Here is a 24,593-nt window from a genome sequence, read left to right as displayed (position 1 = left end):
GCGAATCTAATGAGGTCTGACTTTTGCCAATCTCCCTAGAATGTATTACCCACAAGGCCTGGCAAACTCCAAAAAGTGGCAAAACCCCCAAAATGTTCTGAAATTTTCCACCAGGAAAACACTGAAACATGCTGGCAAAAACACATGTCCTGTCTTCCCACATTCTCACAGGTGTCCCAACAAAAATGTTGCCTCACATGTGTGGGTGCACCTACCTGGGCACAAAGGGAAAAGGCTAAACCACTCATACATCAAACACCCTGGGGAAGACTGGATTTGGCTTTGTGGACCACCCACAGATTTGGACGTGGGGTGTCACAGCCACCAAGGAAAACTGGGAAACCCATACATTTCTGAAAAGAAGACACCCGTGGGAATTCAAAGAGGTCTGACTTGCACAAATGGTCATAGAATGTATTACTCACAAGTCGGGCAAAGTTTAAAATATAGGGAAAAACCCACAATTTTCTAACATTTGCCACCCAAAAACCACCAAAACACACTGGCAACAACACATGTAATACCATCCCACATCCCCACAGGTGATCTGACAAAAAAACGCTACCTCACTTGTGTGGCTGTACATACCTGGGCGCAAAGGTAAAAGGCTAAAACTCTGGTATACTAAAGGGTCTGGGAAGAGAAACTTTTTAGGATTTTGGTCTTGTGGACAACCCACAGATTTGGCCCTGCGGTGTCACAGCCACTAAGGAAAACAGGTAACCCTATGCATTTCTGAAAAGAAGACACATGTGGGAATCCAAAGAGGTCTGACTTTCGCAACTCGCCCAAGAATGTATTACCCGCAAAGCCAGACAAAGTGCAAAATGTAAGGAAAAATCCCACAATTTTCAGACATTTGCCACTAGGAAACCACTGAATCACGTCAGCAACAACACATGTAATACCTTCCCACGTCTCCTCAGGTATCCAGACAAAAATTGTACCTCAAATGTGTTGGTACACTTACCTGGGCACAAAGGTAACAGGCTAAACCACTGGTATAACAAAGGGTCTGAGAAGAGGACATTTTTTGGATTTTGGTCTTGTGGACAAGACACAGATTTGGCCCTGGGGTGTCTCGACTACCAAGGAAAAAGGATAACCCCATACATTTCTGAAAAGAAGACAGTCGTGGGAATTCAAAGAGGTCTGACATGCGTGAATCACCCCAGAATGTATTAACCACAAAGCCCAGCAAAGTGCAAAATGTAGGGAAAAATCCCACAATTTTCAGACATTTGCCACCAGTAAGGCACTGAATCACATGGCAACAACACATGTTATGCTTTCCCATGTCCCCACAGGTGGTCCGACAGAATTGGTACCTCACAGGTGTGGGTGAACTTGCCTGGGCACAAACGGAAAAGGCTAAACCTCTGGTATACCAAAGGGTATTGGAAGAGTACATTTTTAGGATTTTGGTCTTGTGGACAACCCAAGGATTTGGCCCTGGGTTGTCGTAGCCACCAAGGAAAACGGGGAACCCCATACATTTCTGAATAGAATACATCAGTGGGAATTCAAAGAGGTCTGACTTGTGTGAATCGCCCTAGAATGTAATACCCACAAGGCTGGCAAAGTACATAATGTAGGGACAAAAACTAAATGTTCAGACATTTGTCACAAGGAAACTACCAAAACACTCCGGCAACAATACATGTCCTACCTTCTCACGTTCCCCCCTGTGTCCCAATGAAAACGGTACCTTACATGTGTGAGTGCACTTACCTGGTCGCAAAAAGGAATAGGCAAAACCACTGGTACACCAAAGGGCCCAGAAGGAGGAAATTCTGATGGTTTTTGGATCTGTGGACAATCCACACATTTGGGCCTTGGGTGTCGCAGTCACCAAGAAACGGGGGAATGCCATACATTTCTGAAAAGAAGAAACCCGGGAGTATCCAAAGAGGTTGACTTTTGCCAATCACCCTGGAATGTTTTACCCACAAGGCCTGGCAAAATTTAAAAAGTAGGCAAAAAACTATCGTTTCAGACATTTGCCACCAGGAAACAGCCGAAACACGCTGGCAAAAACACATGTCCTACCTTCCCACATTCCCAGCGGTGTCTTGACATAAAAGGTACTTCACTTGTGTGTATGCACTTACCTGGGCGCAAAGGGAAAAGGCTAAACCACTGTAACACCAAAGGGCCCAGCAAGAGGACATTCTGATGGTATTTGAAGTGCACCCACACATGTGAGGTAGCATTTGAAGTCAGATTTGGGCCTGGTGTGTCGCAGCCACCAAGGAAAACAGGGAAACCCATACATTTCTGAAAAGAAGACACCCAGGGGAATCCAAAGAGGTCTGACTTTCACCAATCACCCTAGAATGTATTACCCACAAGCCCTGGCAAACTCCAAAAAGTGGCAAAAAAAACAGCAATTTTCAGACATTTACCACCAGTAAACCACCGAAAAACGTTGGCAACAACGCATGTCCTGTCTTCCCACATTTCCCCAGGTGTCCCAACGAAAACCGCACCTCACATGTGTGAGTGCACCTACCTGGGCACAAAGGGAAAAGGCTAAACTACTGGTGCATCAAACGTCCAGGGGAAGACTGGATTTGGCTTTGTGGACAATCTACAGATTTGAGCCAGGGGTGTCGCAGCCACAAAGGAAAATGGGGAACCCCATGCATTTCTGAAAAGAAGACACACTTGGGAGTTCAAAGAGGTTTGACTTTCGTAAATCCCCCTAGAATGTATTACCCACAAGGCAAAGTGCAAAATGTAGGGAAAAATCCCTCAATTTTCAGACATTTGCCACCAGGAAAACACTGAATCACGTCAGCACAACACATGTAATACCTTCCCACATCCCCTCAGGTATCCCGACAAAAATGCTACCTCACATGTGTGGGTGCACTTACCTGGGCACAAAGGTAAAAGGCTACACCACTGGTATACCAAAGGGTCTGAGAAGGGGACATTTTTACGAGTTTGGTCTTGCAGACAACCCACAGATTTGGCCCTGGGGTGTCACAGCCACTAAGTAAAACAGGGAACTACATTAATTTCCGAAAAGGCGACACCCGTTGGAATCCAAAGAGGTCTAACTTTCGCAAATCGCCCTAGAATTTATTATCCACAAGGCCCAGCAAACTGCAAAATGTAGAGAATAATCACACAATTTTCAGGCATTTGCCACCATGAAACCACTGAATCACGTTGACAACAATATATGTAATAACTTCCCACATCCCCACAGGTGCCCCGACAAAAATGCTACCTCATATGTGTGAGTGCACGTACCTGGGCACAAAGGTAAAAGGCTAAACTACTGGTATACCAAAGGGTCTTGGAAGGGGACATTTTTAGGAGTTTGGTCTCGTACAAAACCCACAGATTTGGCCCTGGCGTGTCACAGCCACCATGGAAAACAGAGAACTCCATACATTTCTGAAAAGAAGACACACGTGGGAATTCAAAGAGGTCTCACTTGCGTGAATTGCCCTAGGATGTATTACCCTCAAGGTCCTGCAAAGTGCAAAATGTGGGGGACAATCCCATAATTTTCAGACATTTGCCACCAGTAAACCACCGAATCACGCTGGAAACTACACATGTAATACCTTCCCACATCCCCACAGGTGTCCCGACAAAAATGGTACCTCATATGTGTGGTTGTACTTACCTGGCCGCAAAGGAACAAGGCTAAACCACTGGTACACCCAAGGGCCTAGGAAGAGGAAATACTGATGGTATTTGGAATTGTGGACCATCCACAGATTTGGGCCTGGGGTGTTGCAGCCACTGAGGAAAATGGGGAACCCCATCATTTCTGTAAAGAACACACCCGGGAGAATTTAAAGAGGTCTGACTTTTGCCAATCGCCCTAGAATGTATTACCCACAAGACCCGACAAACTACAAATAGTGGTAAAAAAACACAATTTTCAGACGTTTGCCTTCAGGAAACCACCGAAACATGCTGGTAACAACACATGTCCTGTCTTCCCACATTACCACAGATGTCCCAATGAAAATGGTACCTCACATGTGTGGGCGAAACTACCTGGACTCAAAGGGAAAACGCTAAACTACTGGTATATCAAACACCCTGGGGAAGACTGGAGTTGCCTTTGTGGACAACCCACAGATTCAGGCTTGGGTTGTCACAAACGGGGTACCCATGCTTTTTTGAAAAGAAGACATCCATGGTAATTTAAAGAGGTCTGACTAGTGTGAATGGTCATAAAATCTATTACCCGCAAGGCACTGCAAAGTGTAAAATATAGACAAAAAACCCACAATTGTCTGACATTTGCCACCAGGAAACCACCGAAACACACTGGAAGCAACACATGTAATACCATCTCAAATCCCCACAGGTGTCCTGACAAAAACTCTACCTTACATGTGTAGGTGCACTTACCTGGACGCAAAGGTAAAAGGCTAAACCACTGATATACCAAAGGGTCTGGGAAGAGAACATTTTTAGGATTTTGGTTTTATGGACAACCTACAGATTTGGCTCTGGGGTGTCACAGCCAGCCACTATGGAAAACAGGGAACCCTATGCATTTCTGAAAAGAAGACACCCGTGGGAATCCAAGGAGGTCTGACTTGTGTGAATCGCCCTTTAATGTACTACCCACAAAGCTAACAACAAAATGTAGGGAAAAAAACTCAATTTTCAGACATTTGCCAGGAGGTCTGACTTGTGTGAATTGCCCTTTAATGTACTACCCACAAGGCTGACAAAGAACATAATGTAGGGAAAAAAACTAAATTTTCAGACATTTGCCACCAGGAAACCACCAAAACACTCTGGCAACAACACTTGTCCTACCTTCCCATGTTCCCACAGGTGTCCCAATGAAAACGGTACCTTACATGTGTGGGTGCAATTACCTGGGCGCAAAAAGAAAAGGCAAAACCATTGGTACACCAAAGGGCCCAGCAAGAGGAAATTCTGATGGTATTTGGAGTTGTGGACAATCCACAGATTTGGGCCTGGGGTGTCACAGCCACCAAAGAAAATGAGGGAACGCCATACATTTCTGAAAAGAAGAAACCCGGGGGAATCCAAAGAGGTCTGACTTTTACCAATCAGATTGTTTGGAAAAATATGATTATCCCTTGCATTATACTAATTGTACTTTAAACTGTCTACTTGGATAACCTTGGAAAAATTGACATATTCAGGATATAGTGGAAAAGCAAAACTATTGCATGATTTGATCACCTGTTAAAAATAGGCGTGAAGTCATGTAAAGACATCAATGCAGCTTTCAAAATGATTGGACCTTTCCTCAACGCGGCTATAGCTATGTGCAGGCATGCCTTCTCGTTGATTTAGGTGATTGGTCAATAATTTAGGTGTAAACACGTCATTGTGCTTATGGAAAACACATTAATGTTCTCTATATCGCTTAACCATGGTGATATCCCTCGAGCAAGCATCTTTTTCCGGCTTTATGTCAATGCTTTTTGCTCTTGGTGGGTGAACTTATTTGTAAGCCTTCAGGAACTTTTAAAAGCAGTACCTTGATGTATCCATTCCTTTTTTACCTTTCTTCTTCCTATACCTTTGTCCTTCATCTTGTGCTTTGTCATTTCTTTTTATTTTAGCTTGTTATTTTTTTATTTCTAAAGTGGGAAGAAACAATTTCAGACAGTTGACAATATTTCCATGTAAAGGAACAAAACAGCAAAAAGGAGATCGAGGAGGTTGTGTGCAATTTTTGTTGTAAGGTTTTACAGAAATATCCATGTTAATTCAACAACATGTCTGAGCTCATTGGGATTAAGTGGGTGATTGATATAGGAAGGCTCATGTGAAACATAAGTTCAAAGCACATGGAGCAAGATCAGCAGAGCAGTATTTATCCTCTGTGCCAGATATTTCCAACATAATTACTAGCTATTTTTCACCAACTAACACACAACCTCAGTCCATCGTTTGTCCACCAGATCTTTCTAACTTTATTGTGATATTAAAAACCTGTCACAGCTTGATTTAGGTGTGAGATTGTACCCTAGATGCTTTGGACAAGGCTCTTTCAGATCATACGTGCATTTGCCAACGCTAGGTATAGTTTAAAATGTCCATTTCTTTTTTACCCTACTCTTTAGACATAAAATAAAAACCACAAACAAATGTACTAAATATACATACCTTTTCAGTTATAAAAATAGAAAAGAAAAACTCATACTGTATATGTGTTAGAAAAACCTACATATCCTTATGTATTTCATTATAGCTGCTGTTATCCCCTGTGGAAGTCGTGGGTAAACCACCCACAGTCGTTTCCTCATTTAGCTGTGCATGCATCCTTGGTAGCCACGGCTATAAAACCATTTTAAAAAGCCAAAACATTTGTACATATATATGTGGGCAGTCAGTAGACTTGTAAAGATTTACTTTAGGACACATTGTTTGTAGTCGTTGTAGACAGTTACTGTAAGACTTTAGCAACTTTCTATTCATCAACAGTACATATAAACTTAAACACTTTAAAAAGTTAAGTAAATATTGTGAGAAACCAGAAGGAAACAGCCATCGCTTTTGGATCTAGTTCTTAGGGGTGGAACAGTGTGGGAGGATCACCTGGTTGAGGGGTGTTCAGGGAGTTGGACACCTGATGGTGAGGTGCGGTATCCCTCTCCCTGTAACACATTTACCCCATCCTACCTGGATGGAGGAGTTTTTCCCGCTCTTTCCCTACACTTTCACATGGACAGCCCGCTCTGGGAGAAAACAAACGTACACCCAGGCATTTAACCTGACATGTCCCACTATTATGGTCAAGCAGGGTCAGGCAATTACTGGTAACCACTCACAAATGACTTCCATTAAGCTTCCAACCTCATATTAGATTTTTTTTAGTTAAAAAAAAAATATTGATTTAAAATGATTTTTTTACAATTTGAAAACACGTTCCTCATCCTGTATATCTTTTTCATTTCTAAAACATCAAAAGGAAAAAGAAAGTTGGAGTCCCAGAAGAGCAGGAGACGGAAGAAGGTAAAAGAAGAAGAAAGATCCTTAGGTTCATATGTCCATATGTTTGTTCTCCTTTTGCTGAGGGCAACGGGAATCACTTTCCTTCCATATCATAGGTGATCAGATTCCCTTCAGGTCTAATCTCCTGTGTCAACAGATGTTTTTGAGAGATCTATATGCCGAAGGAATTGTGTCACTGCAGTAACCACTCTTGATCGCTCTCCCTCAATCAGGCGATTCCACCATTCTTCTTCCACATAGAGATGATGATCTTTAAAAAGGTGAGCCATGTGAGTCATTCTTTCCTTTGCAAGGCCTATGCAGTCTAAGAGTAGGTGTCTTAGTGTTTCCTTCTGATTGGCCCACTCACAAAATCGACAAATATTGCTGCTTGAAATTCCTCTTATAGCCCTTATCTCATTTGTGGGCAAAATGGACTGCCCGCTCTGGGAGAAAACAAACATACATCCAGGCATTGAACCTGACATGTCCCACTAATATGGTCAGGCAAGGTCAGGCAATTACTGGTGACCACTCACAACTGACTTCCATTAAGCTTCCCACCTCATATTAGATTGAATTCATCTCAAAACGCAAGAAGTCCTAAAAACCAACTACGAAGAACTATTTGGAGGAAAACATGTTACCGTTTTCAGAGGCATCCTACAGTAAACACCAGTCAAATGTCAACCTGTTTTCAAAACATTATGACACAAACATGCTGCTAAACACTAGGCAGCATGGGAAATGTAAATCTCTGGCAACATTTTCAGTACAGAGAACTAACTCAAAATATGCATCGGTCTGCAGACCTCACCTATGCTAATATTTTAAAAAGCCTTGGAACTGGTGTTGTTACTGAAGATGCAAAATACATCTTAAATAGTACACTAATCCATAAGCTGCATGGACAAAGCACATCTGCTCCTGATGTAATGGAGCAATTAACTCAACAAAACATAAAATGTATGTCCTTAATGCCAACCCTAGCAAGCTGCAGTCAATTCAACGAAACAATGTTAAAAAAAGAAATGCAACCCAGACTGCATTTCAGCTCCACAGACAAACTAGAAGTGCACAGCATTACCCTCCCTATGTGTCAGCAAGAAATATCACAACTAAATAGCTCTCCAAAACAGCTGGATTGGAGACCATTTTAATGTTGTGTCTAAACTGCAGAGTAATTCTAAAATGTAATCTTGACGTAGAACAAGGTTAATTCAATGAAGCAATTGGTACAGTTGTTGGCTTCCAAACATATCCACATGACAACAACATTCAATTTGTCAACATCCGCTTTGACAAACTTTGCAGATAGCACAATTCCTTCTTTTCACAAACATGTACGTCCACAGAGAACAATTCTCTCTGTCTCTTGCATCTTTCCCTACACTTTCACATGGACAGCCCGCTCTGGGAGAAAACAAACATTCAACCAGGCATTGACCCTGACATGTCCCACTATTATGGTCAGGCAAGGGTAGGCAATTACTGGTAACCACTCACAACTGACTTCCATTAAGCTTCCAACTTCATATTAGAAATTTTTTTATTGATTTAAAATGCTTGCACATTTTTTATAATTTGAAAACATGTTCCTCATCCTGTATATTTTTTTCATTTCTAAAACATCAAAAAGGCAAAAGAAAGTGGGAGTCCCAGAAGAGCGGGAGAAGGAAGAAGGTAAAAGAAGAAGAAAGATCCTTAGGTTCATATGTCCATATGTTTGTTCTCCTTTTGCTGAGGGCAACGGGAATCACTGTCCTTCCATATCATAAGTGATCAGATTCACTTCAGCTCTAATCTCCCATGTCAACAGATGTTTTTGAGAGATCTATATGCCGAAGGAATTGTGTCACTGCAATAACCTCTCTTGATTGCTCTCCCTCAATCAGGCGATTCCACCATTCTTCTTCCACATAGAGATGATGATCTTTAAAAAGGTGAGCCATGTGAGTCATTCTTTCCTTTGCAAGGCCTATACAGTCTAAGAGTAGGTGTCTTAGTGTTTCCTTCTGATTGACCCTCTCACAAAATCGGCAAATATTGCTGTTTGAAATTCCTCGTATAGCCCTTATCTCATTTGTAGGCAGAATGGACAGCCCACTCTGGGAGAAAAGAAACGGATACCCGGGCATTGAACCTGACATGTGTCACTATTATGGTCAGGCAAGATCAGGCAATTACTGGTAACCACTCACAACTGACTTCCATTAAGCTTACAACCTCATATTCGATTTAATTCATCACAAAATGCAAGAAGTCCTAAAAACCAACTACAAATTACTATTTAGAGGAAAACATGTTACTGTTTTTGGAGGCCTCCTACAGTTAACACCAGTCAAATGTCAACCTATTTTCAAAACATTGTGACACAAACAATGCCGCAAAACACTCGGCAGCATAGGAAATGTAAATCTCTGGCAACATTTTCAGTACAGAGAACTAACTCAAAACATGCGTCGGTCTGCAGACCTCAACTATGCTAACATTTTAAAAAGCCTTGGAACTGGTGTTGGTACTGAAGATGCAAAATCCATCTTAAATAATAGACTAATCCATGAGCTGCATGGACAATGCGCATCTGCTCCTGATGTAATGGAACAATTAACTCAACAAAATATAAAATGCATGTCCTTAATGCCAACCCTAGCAAGCTGCAGTCAATTCAACGAAACAATGTTAAAAAAGGAAATGCAACCCAGACTGCATAGCAGTCCACAAACAAACTAGAAGGGCACATCATTACACTCCTTATGTGTCAGCAAGCAACAGCAGAACTAAATAGCTCTCCAAAACAGTTGGATTGGAGAACATTTTAACATTGTTTGAAAACTTCAGAGTAATTCTAAAATGTAATCTTGTTGTAGAACAAGGTTAAGTCAATGGAGCAATTGGTACAGTTGTTGGCTTCCCAACATATCCACATGACAACAACATTCAATTTGTCAACATCCACTTTGACAAACTTTTAGATAGCATAATTCCTTCTTTGCAAAGTCATGAACATCCGCAGAGAACAATTCTCTCTGTCTCTTGCATATGCTTTCACTACTAACAAACTACAAGGTCTAACCCTAGATCATGCATTGATTGACATTGGCAGTACAGTTTTTGTGGAATACATGCGTTATGTAGCACTTTTCCATCTATTTATACTTCAAGGTTTATTCCTAGTCAACTTTGATGCAAAGTCAACGCTGACATTCCTTGCATCCTAGAATACAGCAGGCTATGTGGACTGTACACCCCCTTTCTAGATATGTTCCCTGTACCTCAAAAACTGAACCTTAAAAAGAAAAGTGATTCAAACAGAACCTATAAGAGCTCTCCCAACAATACGATCAAATAAACAAAAAACAACTGCTACTCCATCAGAAGACAAAGAGACACATATTTCTTCTTAAAAAAACAAGTGCAGGCCCAACAACTAACACAGAAACACAACTCTCTGGTCCATTTTTATTTAGCAAAACAACTGGAGTGAATTGTTATGCTAATGTAGCAAATAATCTTCTCTTCCAATTACCACAAATTGTTGTAAACATTTACTTAAACAGCTCAGACCAGTTGTGTTACAAATGCTCGTCCTTCATAGAAATGCCACAAATAACCCTAACAGCATGTACAGTGTCTTAGGCATAAGGCAAGAATTGGACTTTTGACTAAGAATGGTGAAATTCACCATAAACACACAGGAAGATCCACAAACATGTCTAATGTACTTACTACAAGCACCAGAGGCCAAAGGCATACCTATACATGAAATCTTCCTGATTTCATACACATGAAAACATACATGTATTCTATGCAGCCATGTTTCACAAGAGAACATCCCTAATGAAAGCAATTCAGACAATCGTTCCACCATACAAATAAACTCACATAGTCAATATCTAATACTAATGGTTACAATGCAGATGGTATCAAAAACAACTGTAAGCTTATTAGCTTCACACACGGCCAAGTATCTTTTGGCAAGAAAACCTTCACAACAGTAGTCATAATCTACCACACTTTTGCCACAACCACAGCAGGCCACTAAACTGCATATGTTAAAAAAATAAGTGGTTGGTTTGAATGTATCAACACTTCCGTTACTCTAAAACAAAGATTACCAGCAAATCTAACAAATGCCTACTTAATATTCCTTAAACCCAAATTTAGTCACTGAACTATAGCACTATCAACAGTTAGAATACACCAACTGGTGTCTAACTACATCCATAATCTTACAATACTACTTTTAAAAGTCAAAATATTTAGAATATGCCAACAGATATCTAACTACTTTAAAAATACCCTTCATTACACTAGACTTTAAATACGATATCACAATTATTCTTACTACAACACTTCTTCTAACATCAAATATACTTAGAATATGCCAACAAGTATTTAAGCACTTTAATCACAATGCACTTCAAACAAACATACTATCAAAGTTACACTCATATAAATGTAGTGGTTTAAAAAAAAAACCTGTCGGGATTTTTTTCTCCCAATGACTGAATAATTATTTGTCAGTACAACAACAGTGTAGCACACACTAATGTTGTACCAAACATAGTACATAGAATGTACTGTTTATTTATGAGGGTCTAAAAAGTACATGAATATTTGAAATTGTATGCAATTAAACATTTTAAACTATCCTGCTTAGCATATATACTGTGTTTTATTCACAGAGAAAGACCCCTGCTCAGAACAGCACAGTTATGTGTGCAATATGTGCATTAGGGATTCAACAGCAAACATGGTTTTCCCTCCCCCACTTCATATGCAGGAACACTTTGGGATTACAGTGGCAACACTATGAGAAACTCCCCATATTAAGCCCTTCATATGTGTTCAAAGAGAAAATCTATCAGTAGGAGCTGGTTCTCAGAGGATTATTTTGTCCATGCTGTTTCCGAAAACTTTTCCTCACAGATTGAATGATAAGCTGTAAGGTATGTCCATCCATTTGTTGACCGCCTTCAATGCTCTTACACCACATTTTACAGTCAATGAACTAAGATTACCACCACGAATGCATGCGCTTCACTGATGGTTAATCACTGCCGCCATGTACAAACGTGGTTGCCATCATGGTGGCCGCATATGGTGGCCATCAGACTCTGCATGCTGCATTGTAATGCAGAGGAGCAGACCGAATCCATAAGGATCCGAGCCACTTCTGCCATTTCAAAATATGATGCAGGAAAAGATGGTGACAGATGATCTGCATGGCAGGTGGAAAATCACACTGCTGATTATTCTCTCTCTGGCCCACTCATCCCTAGGAAAGTTCATGAAAATGTAACAGAGGGGCTAAAATACCCAGAGACCTCGCCTCTATATCTGTCAACTGTTTCAACTAAAAAGCCTTTTAGGAGGGCTTTTTTATCATTGAGCACATCATGCATAATTAATAAGAGTGGTGGTTCAGGGGTTGCAGAAATCCTTATGTAATATGGACAGGTGAAAAATCGGTTTACTTCATTCACTCGTACTCTATCAGCAAACATTTTGCTAAACAGATGTTCTGTATTTTATTTCTTTACATTAGGAGGTTGAGCATCCCTGCAACTGCATACTTTATTTTCTCAGGTGGCTGTTGAATTGTATTGTTACATACAAATTGAGAAAATAAATACCGAAAATGTCAACGGCAAAGTGAACAGATGGATGTACACATAATAATAGAGGTGATTGTTCAATTTAACTGTAGCTCTTCAATCAACAGATGACAGTTGAATAACAGAAGGTACTGGCCTTAGGAGCTCTAATTACTGTTGTTCAGGTAAATGGAGACAGACACATATACCAGGTGATGTCAGCATATAATACTTGTCAGACAGTCTACTTCACACAGCTGTAATCATGTGATTTCCAACAAAGCGGGCATAAAAAGCCTTGACAACTGTAAGTAACCCTGTTAAAGTCCTCTTCCGTTGTCATGACTGCCACGTGTTTTTGAAGTGGAATGTAATTGTCCAGGTAGATAAGTGTCGAGCTTTCTGACAGCTTTTTATTGAAGTATGACCTGGAAAGAATGAGGGTCGCGCGGCTCGGGTTTAGAACACGGCGCTTGACGTTAAAGGCAATATATTGTACAATGTCACTTCGAGTCTTTGCCTAATTGTTTTTGTAAATTATTAATATGTCGAGTGTCAATTTTAAACGCCATTAAGCTCGGTTATGTGCTTGCAACGCACATAAACAATGTGACCCAGGTGCAATTATGAGATATCTATTCTTTTAATGGCGATAGGTCTGCTGGCTCTCGTTGTTTTCCACGAATGACACGTTCTGTAAAACGGGTGTCCACGCGAAGGTTTTTTTGGAGGTTCATTTTAAAAAAAAAAAAAAATTTACACAATCTAAATGTTCGCAACTAAGGTAATGAAAAGTAGGTTGTGGGTAATGTTAAAACAGGTGGTATTTGTAAATACTTTTATTCTCATCACCAATCAAATTATGATGTAAGAGGTATTTACCAAATGAATACAAGTGAAACCACATACAGAAAACACTGCCTTATTATGAGGTGACATACCTCATAAAACTACTTTGACATTTACCTCCAGCCAAGTGGGGGAGAACAAAAAACAGCCTTTCACAATTAAATTCAGATAAGGGTAAATAATGACCCTTCTCCTCATTAATAAAACGTGCATTCTGGCAGTAGGATCAGCTGCTGTACCGATTCCAATCCCAGCCTCAAAACTAGCATGGAAACAGATTGTCTGTTAAATACGGAAAATAATGCATGCATATTTTCAGAAATACCACTTGCAATGTTCCTTAAAATATGTATCCATTACTAATAGTGGTGTGGTGGGGGAGTTTTCCTGATGAGACGGATTCCTGGAGTTAACATGTGCAGTAATGGTAATTACTACATGTGGTCATTAACAAGAACACAATGGCAACACTATTGTAAACCCTAGCAGCATGATCTGCAAGGACATGCTATGGAGCAAATGAGGAGATGCTGATGCGGGTAATGAGATTCCCAAAGAATTTCCCAAGGACATCACATTTTTCCCAGGGTAGCCTTATTGGATTAGGTATAAGGTTGCAGGTGACAATCTCAGATGACAATCACTATTTACAGATTTGCTCCCGACCAAATCTTTGTGAATTATGTCTTACAAACAAATGTGTAGAAAGAATTGAGAGTGGAAAATAGAAGAGACCAAATGAAAATACTTAATAAGCCAGGAGAACAAAACATCTGTCCCTTGGCAATGCCAGACTCCCATGAGATTCGTGCAAATGATGGGAGGCGTGCCATCTCAGGCTATATCCATCACTATAGTTTTGATGATGTTATGTTTGTTGTGTTGGTGGAATTTATATTGCGCACCACCTTCATTTGCATGGTTTCCAGGTGCCCTAGCGGATCTGAAAATATGAGAGGGGTTGGTTTGTTAGTGGGAGGAGACGGAGAGCACAAACATGCTTTTTCTGTGGTAATGGTAGTTTCATTTTGGAAAAGCTAGTCAATGTTTGGGTTTTCTTGTAGGTTGTCTGGGTTAGGGGCGTGCAAGGCATTTGCAACCATATGGTAGGTAGGCCCTGTGTTCCTGTGGCATAAGGATGGATGGGCAGTGCCAATATTGTGTGAGTTATTGGAAGAGGCGTGGAGTTCTGCAGTTTGGTGTCAGTGTGGTTGGTTTTATAGGTTTTGTGTGTGCGTGGCATATTTCGTTTGCTTGTGGTATGTTTGCAGGAGTATGGAGGATTTTAGGATGGGTTAGTGAGGGAAAGAGTGCAATCCTCATAGCATTGAGTCAAGTCACAGTCGAGCAGGTAGATTGTTGGGTAACTGAAACCCAGTGTCATGTGGTCAGCTATGTTTTACCTCTCTTTGACAATGGCCTATGGCTTGTGAGTTAGCTTGGATTATTAAATGGCCATGTTTTTACTGCTTTCCTGAAGTTCAGTTGTGTTCCTTTCTTTTGCACATTGCATTGGGGAGGGAGTTACAGAGTTTCACTGAGCTGCTTCAAAATGCCGAACCACCATTTGTCAGTGTTTTGGTGTGAAAAACGGCACTACTGGCACTGGGAAATCGATAACTTATGGAAATAAAATCTGAGAGCATCCGTGACGTCACTGAATGTTTACCTACGTGTGGGCACCACACTGTTTTTGGATCTTTTAATAAACAGTGTTCTGGAAGAGGTCATTTTACCAGACCTTCCTTTTTGGGAACAACTTCCTGCCCTACCTCGAGGAGCATGAGTGCACAACCGCACAGAAAAAATTGTTAGCAAGCAGTGCTTGGGGCATTTGTTTACACTGTGAAGACCAGGCTGCACAACTGCCAGTCGACATAGATTTGAGTGGGTTTTGTGCCCCTTCAAGAAGGTTCTGTGAATAAATGTAAGGGACTGAAACATGTCAGGCATTGTACAATACAAAACAATGAGGTCAAACATTGATTGAATCCAAAGCCCCACGTGTTGGGAGATTTTTTTTTAATTGTGTATTGATGTTCTTTATGTAATTGTATAGTGTACAGTCTATGTGTATTGTGGATTCAATTTTTGGTTGTTTTAAATTGTATAACTCCTCCCAAGCTTTTAACTTTTGAGGATTCTGTCACAATAAAAGTATTTGTATTTTTGGATAACTGTTTTTCATTTTGCACTATGCGATTGTTAACTTCGTGGATTTTTGGGACAGCTATTAAAAACAATGAAAAGATTTAGATTTTCTTTCTCTTTTCTCTATATATAAACGTTGGTTTCCCCAGTTAGTAGAGAGCTAGCCCTGGAGCACGCAGCCAGTGTCTGATCTGGGGCATATAACCTTATTGTTATACCTTTGTAAGTTAGCTTGGCATATGAAATGGCCAGGTTTTACTGCTTTCCTGAAGTTCAGGTGTTCCTCTCTTTTGCAGATTGCTTTGGGGAGGGAGATCCAGAGTATCACTGAGCTGATTGAAAATGCTGATACACCTTTTTTCATTTTCAAATATTTTTTAGGTTCAAGGTGTATGCCATTGCTAGACCTTATGGTACTATTTGGATTGTACATGGATATTTATTTCTTGCAGGAATTCTGCTCCTTGGCAGTGAATTGCTCTGTGAAGAATAGATTTGTCTTGACTTGTAACCAGTGTAGTGATTATAGTGCGGGTGTGATGTGTTCGCTCTCGTTGAGTCTTAAAAGGAGTCTTACTGCTACGTTCTGGATGTGTAGGTAGTCAGGCATGCAAAGTTAGGAACATGTATAAATGTGCTTTGTGAATGAATTACCTCCATTTGCTGATCTTAACTTGGCTGTAACCCATATTTAACACCTACCTGAACAGTAGTGGCTTCAACAGGGGTCTTCAACTAGAAAAATATGTCTTGTCATGAAAAGAATTAGATAATTTTATTAAAGAGCCTGGATCCGAAGACTGAAAATCCTTTATCTCTTCTGGTCTGGCAGCGTCCGAGGGATGAATATACTGTGGTTCTGAAGTATCCCACAGGAGTGCATTACAGAATTTGAAATGACTAATCATTAGGGCTCCTACTATAACTGTGTGCTTGTCCAGTGTAATGAAGGGGCACCTAACATGAAATAAAATCCTGTGGAAATTACCTGGACCTCTATCAACCGTAACATCTAAACATTTAACCTGAGATAACAACTTGACAAGTTTTCCAAAAATCAGGGGAGATGTGGTGTTGTGAGAGATAATATCTGTATACCGTTGTTTTATCAAATAGAATTACTTTGTGGTAATTCACTTCGACAAAATAACTTCATGGAGAAGTATATATATATATATATATATATATATGTATATATATATATAAAACAAAAAACATTGTTAAAGGGATGTTATGGTTAAGTTGCGCTACTAAAAACCTATTTTTATGATTGACATTTGTGATGTTATCTTTGATGTCATGGGTATTAGTCTTAGCAGTGCACGGTGGTGGCTTGAGTCATGGTTGCCCAGTTTACCATAACTGGCGAATTTCAGGGGGTTTTCGGTTTTACTTGTAACCATAACGTCCCTTTACCAACGTTTTTTCACTGAATTTGATAGGTGTTTAGTATTGCAACTTAACCATAACGTCCCTTTAACAATGTTTTTTGTTAGTGAATTTCATAGGTTTTTAGTAGAGTACAGTAACTGGAACATTTCTTTAGCATAGTTTTGGCAGTAAAGGTAATACGTTTGTAGTACCGCACCTTCACCATAACGTCCCCTTAAGAATGTCTTGTCAATGATAGCTTGTCTGCAGTCCTCATGAACTTGTGGAAAGTCCAAATTCCCCTGTGTATGTATCCATTTGTGGTACCCCTTCCCTTGCCTAATAGTGTTGGTGTATCTGACAAATGAAAGGTGTGCATGTGAAGTGTTGGTGAAACTGTGCATGGTGTTTCTTTTTGTGTTAACATAGCATGGTGATTCTCTGCTGCAAATTAGTAGTCGAGATAGCTGCAGGTAAGCAACGTGGAGGTTTTCTATGCAGACTGCACCTGGCCGGCATATCTGGAATCACAATGCAGGTATCCTTAGAACTGCAGTACTGGCCGCATGGCGGCAAGTGCAGAAGCAATTTGAATTGCTTGTGGGAGCGTATGTCTATCTGTTGTACAACTATGTCCATGCCTTGGGCATCCTCTGTGTGCTGGTAAGAACGCCCCTATCAGCAGCCCTACGTATTCATATGGTAGGCTACCGCATTTCAAGTGCTCTCGACGACTACGTGGGTTGCTCTGCAAACCTACAAATCTGTCCCTGCACCACGCCTGCCTGCATGAGGTCCATTTGAAAACAAGCAACAGCAACCTCGAGTGTATGCTGGGTGTGCTAAATGTCACAATAATTTGATTGATTTGCTACTTGTCTTTCCATGACCCGTGAAACAGACACACCGGGCCTCATTCCGAGATTGGAGGTAGCCATGCGCTAACAGTACCGAGTCCGCCCTCATTCAATGGGGACTTACCGGTCTAGTTGGACCTTTGCGGGACCGGTAAGTCCCCATTGAAAATACCATTCCCCGTTCCCATTTGAGCCCCTATAGGGCTCAATGGGAATGGGGAAGGTGGAAATAACGGGACCTGCAAAGGGACCTCGGAATAGGGTGCAAAGGGATTACTGGGACTGATGTCCTTAACGGTGCCCGGTATCCCTTTGCACCCTACTGGGAATGAGGCCCACCGTGTCTGCACTGAGCACTGTGTTGGAAAGTATGAAGGGTTCACCTGCGGATCGTAAAGTTGTAAATAATGTCTAACTGCAGGTGTGACAGTTTGTAATGAGTCTGTAAAATGGCAAAGCTGTTGCGGCTTGGTCACCAACATAGTAACACTAACTGCCTTACCATCCCAAGATTTAAGTTATCTAAGGTCGGAGGCAGTAGATGCCTCCTTCCCTTCGAGTGGATCAATCATTCATGAATTTCAGTCACAACTGTATCAACTGCCTTAAAATCAATGACCACTAAGGCCTGCCATATTTACTACACTGTAAATAATCTCCAGAGTTTGTTTTCATGATATCTGTATAGTGCTTCTGCTTGTACTTTTTTATTCTCTTTACGTGATACTTTGTAAGTGCATTGCCTTACTTCTTGATCTGCATACTTGTCATGTGTTACCCAAGCTGAGAGCCTTCTTGTAACCACTGCGCCCTGATACTCCTGGGTCTGGTGAGCAAGATAAATAAAGACACAAGCAAACAAACTGTAGTGCATGTTTGTAACAGAAGTACGTAAACAGCACATTCTTCGGTGAGCAAACAATACTACTATTGCTGAAAACAGTAGTGTAGCTGCATAGGTCGCGCTTAAGAATTACCTTCCTCCTGCACGTCTTGAAGCTGCGTTTCTCCTTGTTGTAAGCCTTCTTCTATTTCATAAATCAGTCATGTCTGTGCATCCTAGTCCTATGGCTAATGGTGTACCATGAAGTGTCCGTACCGCATGTGACGAGAACAGAATGCAAGCATAAGGGACCAGTGGGCAGGGTACTATCCTGCCAAAATTGCAGTAGGGTAATTTCATGTACAGCATTCTCCACATAGGCTGCGGCCCACAACAGGGACACTCCTGTATGGCACCGGAGTTTTACAACACCCTTGTAGACCATATGCTGCGCTAAGGACCCTAACCTGCCAAAGGGCATTGTTCTCTGCATGCACTGCTACGCGGTACGCTACAGACGGAAGTTACTTTGAAATGCTTGGGGATACTCCATCCGGGAGCATGTCAATGAGTGGCCTCTCTCTGCATGCGCCCATGTTATCCCTGTAGGTGCTGGCCCTTCCATACCAGCCCTTGCCTTTCGTTCCTTCAGTGGCGTGTGTTACAAGACCAAAATAAATAGAAATGCACTGGAAAAGGAAAGAAGGTAAGTAAACAAAGCTCCTTTTAGAGTTCAACAATGGAAGTGGCAATGAAGGGAGGCAGGGCGCCGCGCATCGTGTACCCTTCACAGATTGTGTTCTAAATAAAAGGAGCACGGGTACTAATATTAATTTTGCATTTATATAGTGCTACGAACCCTCGTGTATCTGAGCGATGCTTATTATTACCCTTGGTATGTGGTGCTCATTTATTGACCTTGGAAGGATGAAAGACTGGGTTTGGCCCTGCCGGGATTCAAACCTGCAAGCTCTGCACGGATGTCAAAGCAAGCACTCTACTCGCTGTGCCACTTGAGCGGCATGTGGAAAACACTGCAGTGGAATCTGGCACAAATGCCTCACTGTTAAAAGAGATTGTTGTGCGTGTGACAGTGCGTCTTCAAGACCTGAAGTGCGCAACACCTACCACAAACATTGTTCCTATGCTTCCAAAAAGGGCAGCAATGCAATTTCATGTAGGGAGTGCAAAATTGGCAGAAGTTGTAAAAAGGCACAAATAGACTTCTTCGCAATGTACAGCACTTTCTCAATTTACTGACCAAATGAAAAATAACACGGTGACATATGTGTCTGCGTAGTGGTATAAGAATGTATGCAGGAGATCGCAAACAGATGCATGACCTAGCCAAGTGCCTCCTTCAGCGCAAACAGCACTGAAAAGTGTGTTAGATGTTGTGCAATTTTACCTCCACAATGAAGAACAATAATATGGTGGTGATTGCGCGTCACCAAAGTGTCACACAGACAAACCAAAATCAATCACTTCATTGTAGATACTTCATAAGAGTACAAACCCACATGATACAATCCACAATGACCTGCCAATACACATTGTCTTCCATTCACTGTCAATCAATGTATTTACAAATCCCCCACAAAGCATATGCTGTGGCTCATGCAACACACAGCCATAAGTGCACACTCTGCATTTTGCTTGACAAATATACTGTGTACCACAGTCTGTGTGTGCCATCCACACCCAGAAACCTTATTGACCAATCCCGTGTCCTCCACAGGCCCAATGCTATGGGCACCATCTGCAAAAGGGGCGCATGTCACACATACAACCCTGCAACTGCTGTTATGTCCACAGACTTTTCAAGCTGTGTGCGCGCGGGAGTGTGAGAATACATTTCAACCAGAGTAGGGGACCTTGTCAATAGTGATGGCTCTGAAAAGAGACTTTTTTGTTATTTTTTTTTAAGGTGCTTCCTTAGAAACACAATATTTTCAGTTTTTTATAAGTATTTTTCTGTTTTGTACTAGAGCTCACATGCTTACAGTAAGGTCTTCAGTGCAGCCTGTATATTGGAAAACAATATATGATAGCTACTGGTCGACAAAGAAATTCCATTAGCAATGAAAAGGTGTACATATCGAGAACCAATGTTGTCGTTATCACAGGAGAGCATCCCAACAGCACTCAAGAAGTTGCACATGCTTCGGTTGATAAGAACCCTTCCGACCTCTGGCTGGTGACAACAATCATTGGAATAGTCCCATACTATTTGTGGTGGAATACATGAGAAAAGCACCTTGGCAGTGGGAAAAATGCACTTAACTGCTTACATCAACTTCTTGAGTTGACGGTACAAACGGGAACAAGGAATGGAACCCAAATAGAACGCTCCATAATGCACAACCACAGCATACACAGTTGCGAAAGTGCCTACTCATCGACATTCTCCAATGAGAGTGCTGAAATTGCACACATTGCTACAGCACCACAAAGCATCCACTGCTTCCAAGTCGAAATCACATTGAAAGCCTTTTTCTACAGCATACTGGAACAGATCTTCCACAAACTCATCACCGACTACCAACACAATGCTTCTTTCCATCTATGCCCACCACCCTCACTGCACAGAGAAATTGAACAAAATGTTGCTGCCCTTTCTTCTGATGCACACCTGAGCACCTGATTGGACAAATCCCACAGTCCCATTCCCATTGGACACCTTGACGAGGAGAGCACAATGTGGAACATGTGCTTTCCCAAAAACCGCTCCGGCCGCGCACCAGCAACGCAGGAGTAGTCCTTTTTCCCTGTCCACTACTGTTGCTCCACCACTACCTCATTGGCTACTATTCAATAGTGACAGCGAATTGGGAAGCTGTGTAAAAAAACTTGCTCCATTTGCTCTACGCTCCACGTTTTTTTCTTTCATCTTGCCACACGCCGCTTCCTGGAGGAGGCAGAGTTTCCTGGCAACACGTGACGGATCACGTGATTGTGTCGGCCCATTTCAGCTGTTGCGTGCCACCCTAGCAGCGTTAAGCCCGGCGGGGACAAGCCCTTTGGCTGTTGTGCGGCTGTTTGGCAGATGGTCGTAATTGAGAATCTCTCACCTAAGGTACTGTCCAATACCAACGTCACCGATTATTCCAGGTTTCTAAACCAAATATTGTGGCAATTTTTGAAATTTGTCTAGATATCAAGGTTATCAATATATTAGATTGACGTTTCATATTTTAAAGGCCATATAGTGTTTTAACTTAAGAAAGAAAGTGTCTTTATATAACATTCTATGTTCACCTTAAAAACAGGCATGCCATCAGAGACAACTAGAGACCCGATGACTACTTCATCATCTATCATGCCTAATATATCGGACTCAGATTTGCTTCCTCAAACTCCCATTAATCAAAACATTCCTAAATCACAGGAAAAGACCAACAGTCGTACTCGCATATAAAAAAAACCCATCACTTTAACTCCAATTAATAAAAACCCAAATGACATTCGTAATTTTTATGCAAAAAAATCACATTCCCCAATAATCTCCAATTTGACTGATTTGGCTTCTTCTATATCGATCCCTGTAGAGCCTTTACTACCTAATAGTGATGTAAATGTTTTGATCCCAATACAAAATCCTAATTTAACTGTTTTGAGCTCTTCTATCTCAGATCAAACTTTATTAACTGTACCCCATTCGCCTATTAAAATTATTAAACCTATGCAAATTTTCTCCACCGTTTTAGAAGAGTCATCTCTAGACTCTGAAGTGATGACAAATGAAAAACAAAAAACAGCACAAAATTCACCGTCTGAGAATGTTACATTGGCTTCAGTAATTATTGAAGACGTGGGACAAGTCTCTATTAATAAGTCTCCTTCATCCCCCTCACAAAATCCCCTTGAATGCAGAGACTTTGAAAGCTCAAGAGTTTCAATCATGACTGACTATGCACAAGCTTGTTCCAGGGATTCAACAAGACAAGATGAGGAGATTTCTTTTTTGCAACCTACCCCTCGTCGCTGTCAAACCTCTGATAAGAAACGACAATCAACTGTATCTTTACCAAATCCTATCCTATTAGAAGTCACCTTGGGGGCTATTAACACTACTATGTCTACTCTATTTAAACTTTTTAACTCTTTGGATCAGAAGCTAGCTGTTCAAACCGACATGATAAATCATATAAGTGATTGGATGAGAGATACTGCACTTAAATGTTCTAAAGATCTTTCTTTAGTAAATCTAGAGCAAAGAATTGTACAGCTTGAATCTAATTTGTCAGCTTATCAAGGTTCAAACGTACATCCAGGACCATCTATTATTCAGCGTCTCTCACATTTAGAGAGTATGATCCAAGATCCTCTAACTATTACGCCAGCTTTACCAATGTTTGCTAAAATTATTCGATCTATTGAATGTGTTGAGGAAGATGATACGGTAAAACATAACGAATCTTGGATTAGTGTTGATTCTCCTGTGAGAACTGTGGGTCAATCTTTACCCTGTCAATCTCGTGGGGGCGTCAACCAAAATGTACAAAAGATAGGAGGATCTTTGTTAAATAATAGAAAAATAAAATTGTTGTCATCTAAAGTTATACAAAGAAATAAAAAAGCTCTGTCAGATTTAAAAAAATTACCTCAAATACATCTTTCTTCGGATGTCACGAAATCTCTCACCCACAGCGCTGTTGGTTCGCCAGTTATATGTGATGAGATAACTAATACCGACTTGGTCGTTATAGCCAGCAATTCATGTGTAGATGAAGCTTTACAAGACATCTCTCCTCCTTCTCAGGTTGTTCCTCCTCAAGGTATCCCAAAAGAAGCTCTCAAGTCATCCCCTAATTATGACCCTTTGAATGAGCTGGTACTTCTCTTAACATCCAAGCCTGATAACATACATACAAAACAATCTTGCCCGATTGTACAAACGACATTAGCTGTTCAACATGGTGTCGTTTCGACAGGTGCGGCAAGTTATCTCCGCCTCTCGCTCCGATGGCGAAAGCTGAAGATCGTTTAAGCACTTTAAGAACTGCAGTGGATTCCTATTTACTTAATAGAATATCAGAAGTGCTACCTGAAGCTCCACATGTCCTTGAACAGGCCCCTCAGATACATAATTCTAATAAAAATTCGCAAAATGATGCCCGAGCTTTCAAAAACAGATCAGATAATTGCACAAAAATCATGCCTCTTTTTTCTAATAGTCAGCGCCTTCAAGATCCACCTAAAGATAGAAATAGGAGTAACATGGATATATGTAATGGCAGTAATAAACAATACATAAATGACGATAGTGCTGCATTTTCAAAGAAACTTAACCAATTTCATACTCTGATCCTGAAATGTCGCGATGGGTCCTTCCCAAAGTACGACTTATGTCGTGCCAGTGTCTTCAATATATTTGGAGATATAGAGGGACTGGAAGCCATTTCTTCATCAGATGTGGATCAAGTTGAGTTTCTCTGCGACAAGAATCTTTCCATCGTTAGGCTTTGGATAAAGTCTGGTATTGTTCGTAATACACTATGGCACGCCAGAATGGATTTGTTTAATCTTGGTTTCTTGTTAGCTCAAGATCCAGCACGACAGCAATCTGAGGAGATCGATGGTAATAAGTCTATTGGTGGCACTAATCTCGAACCCTCATGTGCCTGCAATTATTGCATCAACCAATCGTCATCAGATCCCAATGTGGGACCTAACATCCGTTCATAACCACGAGCAACCATCTCTACCAACGAATTTTCACTTGCTAGTTGGAATACTAGAGGTTACTCTCATCTGCAGTGGAATTTAGATAATGGCTTGAATAGTTACGATATTGTAGCTCTACAAGAAACGTGGTTATTAAATCCCCCTATATGGGACGATCATGAGATTAGTTTACTGCCAGCAGCCCAAGGTGGTAAAGGTAGACCCACAGCTGGTTTGTTAGTAGCAGTGAAAGTGAGCAGGGGCTTGAAAATCTCCCCCTGGCAAACACCAAATAAATTCATGCAATTGGTAAAGATC

Source organism: Ambystoma mexicanum, chromosome 6p (assembly GCF_040938575.1).
Source record: "Ambystoma mexicanum isolate Mex_15411 chromosome 6p, UKY_AmexF1_1, whole genome shotgun sequence".
NCBI lineage: Eukaryota > Metazoa > Chordata > Amphibia > Caudata > Ambystomatidae > Ambystoma > Ambystoma mexicanum.
Note: the sequence above shows the minus strand (reverse complement) of the source record.